Consider the following 11,904-nt stretch of genomic DNA (forward strand, 5'->3'; position numbering starts at 1 on the left):
AAGATGTAGAATCGTTGTTGGTAGAGTTTAGGAACTGCAAGGGTAGAAAGTCCTTGATAGAAGTTATATGCAGGCCTCCAAACAGTAGCCAGGGTGTGGACTACCAATTACAGCAGGAGATGGAAAACGCGTTTCAAAAGGGACATGTTAGAATAGTCCTGGGGAATTTCAATATGCAGGTAGATTGGAAAAATCTGGTTGTTGCTGATTTTGGATCCCAAGGGAGAATTTGTAGAACGCCTACAAGATGGAGTTTTATAGCTGTTATGGTTGAGCCCACTAGGGGATCAACTGTTCTGGAATGGGTTTTGTGTAATGAGCCAAATTTGATTAGGGAGCTTAAGGTAACAGAAAACTTAGGAGACAGTGATCACAATATGAGAAAATTCACCTTGTGTTTTGAGAAGGAGAAGCTAAAGTCAGATATATCAGTATTACAGTGGAGTGAAGGGAATTATAAAGGCATGAGAGAGGAGCTGGCCAAAGTTGATAGGATGGGGACACTAGCTGGGATGACAGTAGAGCAGCACTGGCTGGACTTTGTCTGGGAGCAATTTGCAAGGTGCAGGGTAGAAGTATTCTAAAGGCAGGATGATACAACCGAGGCTGACAAGAGATTTCAAAGCCAACATAAAAGCCAAAGAGAGGGCATATAATTGAGCAAAAATCAGTGAGACCTTAGAGGATTGGGAAGGCTTTAAAAACCAACAGAAGGCAACTACAAGACACACCACCTAGCATTCCTCCAGTTTAATCCTACACTAATCAAGGGACAATTTACAATAACCAACTAACCTACCAACTGATAGACTGTGAGAGGTAAGTCAAGCACCTGGAGGAAGCCCATGTGGTCATGGGGAGAATGTACACATTCCTTACAGGCAATAGTGGAAATTGAACCCAGGTTGCTGTACTGAAAAGTGTCACTACTCTCCCATGTATCACCCCTGCCCTTGTTATCTTTTTTTTCCCGCTTTTGTTTCTGTTGCAGTAAGTTGTTTTATTTTAGTAACCCACACAAAGGGTACAGGGACTCAGCAGGTCAGGCAACATCCAAGGGAATAGATAGAGAGTCAAACTTTTGGGCCACAACCCTACATCGGGAAGGGAAGGAGGGGAAGATGCTAGAATAAGAATGTTTGGTGAGGGGTAGGAGGACAAGCTAGCTGGTGATAGGTGAAGGCACGTGAGGGGAAGGTAGGAGGGCAGGGGACGGTGGGGTGAAGTGAGAAGCTGGGAGGTGGTAGGTGGGAATGGCAAAGGGCTGAAAAAGAAGGAATCTGATAGGAAAGGAGAGTGGACCATGGGAGAAAGGGAAGGAGAAGGGACACCAAAGGGAAGTGAAAGGCATATGATGAGAAGAGAAGAGGAAAGAGGGGAGCTAGAATAGGAAATAGAGAAGGAGAGAAGGGGCAGAGGAAGAAATTACCAAAAGTTGAAGAAATCAGTTGTTTTTAGTTTAGGTCCATAAAATGGTCTGTTAAATTTTGACATTTCCTAACCTTCTGGGAGAATGAGCAGTCCCTCTTTAAATCTGAGTCATTAACAGAAGTTCTACTTCACAATGTCTCAATCTGCAGTTTAATGTTCTTTGACAGATTTTTGCCTAATTATATTATTCTGGCCCCTTGAATCACGGTACTAAGAAAGTAATTACACACATATTTAATATTGTACTCAACCAGCACTAAATATTATTTTATTACAGCCTGGCATAATAAGGAGTGGAAAATATTTTGTGAGTAGTCTGCTGGATAAATTAATTTGAATTTTTATTGCAAACAAAAACATAAAATGTGTTTAATGCTCTAGATTGATGTGTAAAAGGGGTTAGCTGCTGAGGGGACAGGAATGAAGAGGTCTCGTGCCAACAGATTACACATTTGGTTCGGATAGGCTAATTAGGTTGGCACGTTAGCATAGTGGTTAGCATTATCACTTTATAATCCACTCTGCCACTTTGTCATGGCCAATCCATTTTCCCTCTCAATTCCATACAATTTTATTTATTTAGTTTTATTCAGAGATATAGTGCGGAACAGGCTCTTCTGGCCCGATAAGCCACACCTTCCAGCAACCCACCTATTCAACACCGGTCAAGCTACAGGACAATTTACAAACATAGAAAAATAGAAATCCACAGCACATTACAGGCCCTTTGGCCCACAATGTTGTGCTGACCATGAAACCTACTCTAGAAACTGCCCAGAATCTCCCTACCGCATAGCTCTATATTTTTCTAAGCTCCATGTACCTACCTAAGAGTCTCTTAAAAAACCCTTACTGTATCCACCTCCACCACCGTTGCTGGCAGCCCATTCCACACACCCAGCATTCTGTGTGTGAAAAACTCACCTCTGACATCCCCCTTGTACCTACTTCCAAGCACCTTAAAACTATGCCCCCTCATGTTAGCCATTTCAGCCCTGGAGAAAAGCCTCTGGCTATCCACATTATCAATGCCTCTCATCATCTTATACCCCTCTATCAGGTCACCTCTCATCCTCCGTCACTCCAGGGAGAAAATGCTATGTTCACTCAACTGATTCTCATAAGGCATGTTCCCCAATCCAGGCAACATCCTTGTAAATCTCCTCTGCACTCTCTCTATAGTATCCACATCCTTCCTGTAATGAGGTGACCAGAACTGAACACAGTACTCCAAGTGGGATCTAACTAAGGTCCTACCTAGCTGTATTTACAATGATCAATTAACCTACCAACTGGTATGTCTTTGGACTGTGGGAGCAAACCAGAGTACCTGGAGGAAACCCATTTAGCCATGAGGAGAGCATACAAACTCCTTACAGATGGCACTGGAATTGTACTCTGAACTCTGGAAAGCTCCGATCTGCTGTGCAACCATAGCGCTCACAGGTATGAATCAGCTATGACTTAATGACAGAGCAGACTTGATGGGCCTAATTCAGTTCCTATGTCCAATGGTCTTTGGAATGCAGAAGGAAACTGGAGACCCCAGAGTAAACTCATAGAGTCACAGGAAGAATGTGAAAACGCCTTACAGACAGTGGTAGAATTGAAACCATTTTGTTGGCACTGTGATACCATTATGCTAACCGTTATTGTGTTGAGCAGGTGGCCAAGTGGTTAAGGCATTCGGCTAGTGATCTGAAGGTCGCTAGTTCGAGCCTCAGCTGTGGCAGCGTGCTTGTGTCCTTGAGCAAGGCTCTTAACTACACATTGCTCTAGTGTCTGTGTGAGGAGTGGCGCCCCACACAGACTTCCAATCTGCGCCTTGTAAGGCATGAAAATGCCCGACGCAGGCCTCTCATGGTCTGAGTCAACGTTCCCCTCCCTAACCGTTATTCTACAGTGCCATTCATTCAAGCCCCAGAGAAGAACCTCTCAGCCTCTTAAACCTGTTTCACCATGTACTAAAACCTGTTGTTACAGCAGCTTGGTAACGTCTTAGTTACTGCATTGCTTTACAGTGTCAGATTTCACCGACCAGCGTTCAATTCCCACCACTGCCTTAGATGAGTTTGTATGTTCTCCATGTGACCGCATGGGTATTCTCCAGGTGCTCCAGTTTCCTCCCACATTCCAAAAGCATACGGTTGGGGTGAGTGAGTTGTGGGAGTGTCACTGTATGTTCGCATTGGAGTGAACCTATGCACTCATGACCCTCGTTACGTCAGTGATCATAAATGGAAAATGCTGGAACAGAAAGCAGCTTAGAATAAATCTTAGGCAAGCCCGGTTGAACAATCTCCCTTATGTCTCATGCTCTTATGGTATATCGGGGGTGGCAGGGTGGAGAAATGTCTCTACCAAAGGAAGTGTACCCCACTCCTTCCCTCCGCTAGCCTGTAAGTAGCACCTACTTACCCAGCCCCCCGAACAGGGTCATGTGAAACTATGAGATCAGATGGTGGATAGCCATATGAGCATCTGGTGCATAGCACAAGTCCTGGTTATGCGACCACTGACTCCAGGCAGACGATCTCTGAAGAGTATTAATAACGTTTGGGGTCACCCATCTTGTAAAGACACTGCCCAGAAGGTGAGGGCAAACCAATTTTGTAGAAAAATTTGCCAAGAACAATCCTTGTCATGGAGAAACTATGATCACCCATATCATACACATGGCACATCATGAACAAACAAATGCAGTTTTCAGATTTAAGTCCAGGCACTGCCACAATCTGTAAAATCAAACTCAAATGTACATCAAATTCAAATTTCATATCTCTGCCATTCATATTTTCATGTCAACAATAACTGGTTCTATTTTATTAAACCAGTCCTTTTTCGTTAAATACTACAATTACTCCTGTATTAGTCTTCAGTTGTTTCTTTTAGTTCTGTATTCTCATTTGACGAGCACAAATTTACATTATGCTTATTCCCATGATTTCTAGTCATGTGGCCTTTAAGTGAACTGAATGGCCTTTAACTCAACTGAGCCAGCATTCATATGCCACAGTCTTCTCTCCCCACTAGTCGTACCCTTTATTAAACTTCTTGAAATGACATTGGAGCAATATATTTTGCCAGTCACAATTGCAAGTCCTGGTGCTTTACATGCCGGTTGGGCAATTTTCAGTGTGTTCTCAAGGATCAGGGTCAACTCTGATAACAATCCGTCCGAACCTCATCACCACTGGTTTTGCCCACTAAAAACTCTTGTCCATAATAACTGTCTTGAGATAATTTCCCTGATTCAGCTACTTACGCAGCCACTGTTCTCTTATTTCTTTTAATCATGAATCAATCTTAAACTTTTGCCCAAACCTGCTTGCACGTGGGTGAATGTTATTCTTCAATAAATCTACCAGTTCCATAATTATCTTATTACCAGCTTTCTCTGGAACCATCCAGCATTTCATTAAACTCTTGTGATTGCATGTTACTTACATTATGAACATCAAAAAAAATGTGATTGTGGCTGCAATATGCTTCCCATTAGACTATTGCTGCAGCCGTTTTTCTCTGCTAATTATTTTCTTTTAAGCTGATAGTTGCTAGGCTTTATGTCACACTTCTTGCTTTTTTTCCCCCAAAATGAAAGAAATGCCCTTTAGTTCAGCCTGACTTCTGGAACTCTTTTGGCTTGTCACTAGGTTGTTATATTTTTACCACAGAAAGGCAGGCTGGGTTTCACTCTTTGGGGAGCTTATTTATTTGCTTCAAGCCTGCAAACGTATCTGCAAACACAACCCTTGAAATGATCTACCAAAGATCAAAACAGTGACACTAAATAAGGTGCCAAGTGCACTGTGACCCTTTCTGGCTTAGAAGAAAAAACTATATACATAGAAGAGTACAACACAGTATGTTCCCTTCAGTCCACAATGTGCTGACCTATATAAATGTATTACATGATCAATCTAAACCCTCTCTCCCACATATTGTAGTCCATAACCCTCCATTTTAATTATACCCCGGTATCTATCTGAATCGTGTGTTGGCGCATGGCCAAGTGGTTAAGGCGTTTGTCTAGTGACCTGAAGTTTGTTAGTTTGAGCCTTGGCTGAGGCAGCGTGTTGTGTCCTTGAGCAAGGCACTTAATCACACATTGCTCTGCGACGACACCGGTGCCAAGCTGTATCGGTCCTAATGCCCTTCCCTTGGACAACATCGGTGGCGTGGAAAGGGGAGACTTGCAGCATGGGCAACTGCCAGTCTTCCATACAACCTTGCCCAGGCCTGCGCCCTGAAAACCTCCCAAAGTGCAAATCGATGGTCTCACGAGTCTAACAGATCCCTATAAGAATAAGATATCTGAATCAGAATCAGGTTTAATTTCACCAGTATATGTTGTGAAATTTATTATCTTTGTGGCAGCAGTACAATGCAATACGTAATAATAGAAAAAGGATTACAGTACTATGAATTACAGTATTTATATATATTTATATTGATATGTTGTTGCTCAGTCAAAACCGACTCTTCATGGCAAGATACAGAAGTAGATCGCCAGGCCTTTCTTCCACGCAGATATCGCTGCTGCTCAGGTTGGGACCAGGCGGGATTTGAACTCAGGACCGTCTGCCTTGAAGTCCAGTGCTGATGCCACTACACCACCAGCTGGCACACACACACACACACACACACACACACACACACGAGTTGAATTAAATAAGTAGTGCAAAAATAGAAATAAAAAAGTAGTAAGATGGTGTTGATATGTTCAATGTCCATTCAGAATTCAGATGGCAAAGGGGAAGAAGCTGTTCCTGAATTTTTACGTGTGTGCCTTCAAGCTTTTGTACCTCCTTCCTGATGATAACAACGAGAATAAGGCATGACCTGGGTGAGGAGAGCCCTTAATGATGGACACTGTTTTTTGATGCATTGCTCCTTGAAGATGTCCTGGATAATACAGAGGATAGTGCCCATGATGGAGCTGACTGAGTTTACAAGAGTTTACAACTCTTTGCAGCTTATTTCAATCCTGTGCAGTAGCCCCCCCTCCCGATACCCAATATCAGACGGAGATGTAGCTAGTTAGAATGCTCTCCACAGTATATCTGTAAACGATCGTGAGTGTCTTTGGTGACATAGAGTACCAAATGTCCTCAAACTCCTAATTAAATATAGCCACTGTCATGTCTTCTTTGTAGCTGCATGAATATGTTGGTCCCAGGATAGATCCCAGGATCAACAAACTAGACTGTCTGGGTAGTCCTATTGTCTCTGCCGGCTCCTGCCCTAGTGAACTCATGTCCTCATATCTTGATTCTATTCTATCCCACTTGGATCAGTTCCTTTTCACCTACACCCATGACACTTCTCATGCCCTCGATCTTCTCAGTTACTTTCAGTTCCCCGGCCCTGATCACCTCATTTTCAACATGGATATTTAGTCCCTATACACTTCTATCACCCATCAGGAAGGCCTTGAAACCCTCTGCTTCTTTCTTGACAGAAAAACCCAACCGATTCCCTCCACCACCAAACTCCACCATCTGGCAGAACTGGTCCTCAGGCCAAACAACCTTTCCTTCACTTCTCCACCCTCAAGTGGTAGTCATAGGTGCCCGCATGGGTCCCAGCTATGCCTGCCTCTTCACTGGCTATGTAGAACAGTCTATGTTCAAAGCCTTCCCACTTATACTCCACAACTCTTCCTCCGCTACATTGACGACTGCATTGGTGCTGCTTCATGCACCCATGCTGAACTCATCAGTTTCATCAACTTTGCCTCTAACTTCCACCCTGCCCTTAAATTCACTTGGTCCATCTCTGACACCTCCCTTCCCTTTCTCGATCTCTCTGTCTCCACCCCTGGAGAAAAACTGTCAACCAGCATCTTCCCATGATTATCTGGAATAAACTTCGTCCCACCCTATCTCCTGTAAAATGCTATTCCTTTTTCTCAGTTTCTTCACCTCTGCCGCATCTATTCTCAGGACGTGACTTTCCATTGCAAGACAACAGAAATAACCTCCTTCTTTAAAGTGGTTTCTCTCCCTCCACTACTGATGCTGCCCTCACCTGTATCTCCTCCATTTCCTGTATATCTGCTCTCACCCCATCTTCCCGCCACCATAATAGTGATAGACTCCTTCTTGTCCTTACCAACCAATCCATCAGCCTCTGCATCCAACACATTATCCTCCACATCTTCCGTCATCTCCAAAGGGACCCTACCACTGAAACCCTACCTCTAAGCATATCTTTACTTCCTCCCACTCTGCTTTCCGTAGGGATCCTCCCTCTGCCAATCCCTTCTCCATTTTCCCTCCCCTCTAATCTCCCTTCTGGTACTTATCCCTACAAGCAGCCTAAGTGCTAGACTTGCCCATACACCTTCTCCATTCAGGGCCCCAAGCAGCCCTTTCAAGTGAGGCAACACTTCACCCGAAAATCTGCTGGGGTTCTCTATTGTGTCCAGTGCTCCCGACGTGGCCTCCTCTACGTTGGTGAGCCCTGTTGTAAATTGAGGGATCACTTCGATGAACATTTCCACACCCTCCTCCATAAGTGTCCAATCATTTTAAATCCGATTCTCATTCCCATTCCGATATGTTGATCCATGGCCTCCAGTTGTGCCTCAATGAGGCTACAATCACTGTGGAAAAGCAAAACCTTATATTCCATCTGGGTAGATGGCAATCTGATGGTATGAATATTGAATTCTCCTTCAGGTGAACAAAATATGCACATTGCTTCCTCTATTCTCCACTCTGACCTTTTATTTCTTCTCATCTGCCTATTACTTCCCCGTGTCCCCTCCTCTTTCTCTTTCTCCTATTGTCCATTCTCTTTTCCTATCAGGATTTTTTCTTCTCTAGGCCTTGACCTTTACCACCCACTTGGCTTCACCTATCACCTTCGAGCCAGCTTCTTTCCCCCCCCCCCACCTGTTAATTCAGGCATTTTCCCCCTTCCCTCTCAGTCCTAATGAAGGGTCTTGCCCAAAACATCAACTGTTTACTCTTTTCCTTCAGCATCTTGTGTGTGTTGCTTTGGATTTCCAGCATCTGCAGATTTTCGTGTGTTTGTGATTTACCCATAAACTTTTTTCCACTCACTTTTAAAGGATGTCCTCTAGTATTGGCCATTGCCGCTCTGGGAGAAAGGTTATCCACTCTCAATGACTCATGACATTCATTTCCCCCAGAAGTAAACAACAACAGTCTGTTAGCCTTCTTAATTACTTATTTAATCAACATATTAGTCTTGTTGTGGGTAACAGGGTGGAGCTATGTCTCTACCAAAGGAGGTGTAAGGCACTCCTTCCCTCCACTAGCTTGCAAGTCACCTTTGGGGAAGGTGTAGCACCTGCTTAGCTCCCTGATCAGGGTCATGTGAAGCCATGGAAGCAGGTGGTGAATGGCCTTATGGGCAGTTGGTGCATGCCACAAGTCCTGGTTATGCGACCACTGACGCCAGGCAGACAATCTCAGAAGAATATTGATAAGGTTTGGGGTCAGCCGTCTTGTAAAGATACTGCCCAGAAGAAGGCAATGGCAAACCATTTCTGTAGAAAAATTTGTGAAGAACAATAATGGTCATGGATAGAGAAAGGAGTGTGAACAGCAGCATTTCCTACCCACATGGCTTCACCTAACACCTTCTAAATATCCCCCTTCCCCTTCCACCACCATTTTACTCTGGCATCTTCCCCCTTCCTTTCCAGCCCTGAAGCAGAGTCTCTGCCCAAAACATCAACTGTTTATTAATTACCATACATGCTGTCTGGCCTGCTGCGCTCCCCCAGTATTTTGTGTGGGTTGCTCTGGATTTCCAGAACCTACAGATTCCTTGTGATTATTAATTTTGGGTGCCTCAGAGGTTTTTTTAGAATATTAGTTTCTCCCAAAGGTGTTTGGGCCTTCAGAGGTGACTTATCAATTACAACATACTTCCACTATGTATCTCAAGGGAACCATTTGACAACCTGAAACATTGAAGTAAACAATGCCATTGTAACTATTGAGATTGTACTGAATCACCTACTGTTAACTTCAATCTTAAGAGTATAAAATGTGATGTACTTTTGGGTTTGTGAGCCTCTACGGAGAATGTCTCTAGAATGATGCTTGCTTGTTGTGACAAATAAAGACTTGTCCATCACCAGCTTCAGTGTCTCTTCAGTAACTTCGATCATAGTTACAACAGTCACTTCAAATATCTAATCAGCCCATCGCGTGGCAGCAACTCAAAGCACAAAAGCATGCATACATGGTCAATAGGCTCAGTAGCTGTTCAGACCAAGCATTAGAATGGAGAACAAATGAAATTTAAGTGATCTGGACTGTGGAACGATTGCTGGTGTTAGACAGGGTGGTTTGAGTATCTCAGAAACTCTTGATTTTCTCAGATTTTCACACACAACAGTCCCTAGAGTTTACAGAGATCATGTGAAAAACAAAAAAGAACAGTCAGCAAGCAGCAGTTTTATGATCAACAATATCTTATTAATAAGATAGGTCAGAGGAGAATAGCCAGACTGCTTCAGGCTGACTGGAAGGCGATGGTAACTCAAATAACCACGCATCACAACAGTAGTGTGCAGAATAGTACTCTCTGAATGAGTCTGGCATGGGGAACCTTATCAAATGCCTTACTGAAATCCATATACACTACATCCACTGCTCTGCCTTCATCAACTTGTTTGGTTACATCCTCAAAGAATTCAATCAGGTTTATAAGGCATGACCTACTCTTAACAAATCCATGCTGCTGACTATCCATAATCAGATTATGTCTCTCCAAATGCTCATAAATCCTACCACTCAGGATCTTCTCACTTGTCAATAATTTCCTGGGTTACCTCTACTCCCTTTCTTGAACAAGGGAACAATGTTTACAACCTTCCAATCTTCTGATACTTCTCCCGTCCCTATTGATGATGCAAAGATCATCGTCAGAGGGTCAGCAATCTCCTCCCTTGCTTCCCGTAGTAACCTGGAGTATATCTCATCCGGTCCTGGTGACCTATCTAACTTAACACCTTTCAAAAGCTCCAGCACATGTCCCAGAAATTCCAGCTGCCACTGCCTGGTTGATTATATCGGCTCTCTTCTTATTCCGACTCTTCACAGCACTTCCTCATTTGTTACTCTGTCCCTTCCAGGCTATTTTCATCATTCTTCTCAAAAACCACATGTCTGCAGCTTCAAGTCTTCCCTCATTTTGCTTTGGTATAGTCCAGCATTCACTTCGATATGTTAGCGTGGAATGAGTGTGGCACTGGAGTTTCATACGCAAAGAAATTATGTTATTCTTTAGTATCTTGCTCAAGCACTTGAACGTGCATTTAGCAATGCCAGTCCTTCTTCTTTCAATATTGTTACATCTCCCCAAGTAATTGAACTTCCATGTTTGTTTAATTGTTTCATTGCCCACTTTCAGTTCACATTTCTGTGTTTCTTTCCTCTGTGTGAAAACCTTACTTCTTCTTGCAGTTGGTGGTCAATCCTATCTTTGCACTTTCTTTGATAACTTTTATCCGATATTTCTTGGAGCTTTTCTTTAGAAGTAGAAGTCTATATAGTAAGATCACTGTACACAGTGCTCCAGATATGGTTTTCATTACTACCCTTCATAAGCAAGCATATACTCCCTATTTCTACATTCAGTTCCTCCAGCAATAAACAATAATATTCTTAAAATGCTGGATGAACTCAGCAGGCCAGGCAGCATCTATGGAAAAGAGTGAACAATTTTAGACCATGGCCCTTCACCAGGACATTTTGTGCGTGTTGCTTTGGATTTCCAGCATCTGCAGATTTTCTCCTGTTAGTGTTAAAAATAACTTTCCGTTAACTTTCCCAATGGTTTACTTAATCGACGTAGTAGTCTTCCTGAGAATCATACACCAGAGCACCAAGCATCTGTAATCTCAAACATTTAGATAATATCTATAGAAAACAGAGCAGTCGATGTTTCAGGCTGAAACCGTTCAGTAGGACGTCCTGCAGAAGGATCTCGGCCCGAAACCTTGAAAACTCTTTTCCATAGATGCTGCCTGGCCTTCTGAGTTCCTCCGTCATTTTGTGTGTGTTGCCTGGATTTCCAGCATAGGTAGGTTTTCTCTTGTTTGTGATTTAGGTAATATGCGTTTTTAAAAATTTTCTCTGACTCCGAATGCATTGCCTGATCTCCAGTATTTCTGCTTCCATTTCAGATTTCCAACCACCACAAATTTCATCTTTTGCTTCACATCAGTCTTTGTTTTTATAGTTCTTTTCCTTCCAGTCAGATTACTACAGTACATTAACATGGCATAAAGAGACCCTTTGATTGTACAATGTATTCAGAAGACAGAATGTGGGAGAAAAATCATTAACATTGCTTCAAGTGTGCCATAATGCATTATTGCTGTTGAAATAGTTCCATTACTTTGCAAATTCAGTCATTTCCTTAAATAAAGATGTTAAACTGCCATACATTTTGGGCTATTAAAGTCTGAATCAATTGCAACTTCAT

This window comes from Mobula hypostoma, chromosome 5, assembly GCF_963921235.1.
Source record: "Mobula hypostoma chromosome 5, sMobHyp1.1, whole genome shotgun sequence".
Lineage (NCBI taxonomy): Eukaryota > Metazoa > Chordata > Chondrichthyes > Myliobatiformes > Myliobatidae > Mobula > Mobula hypostoma.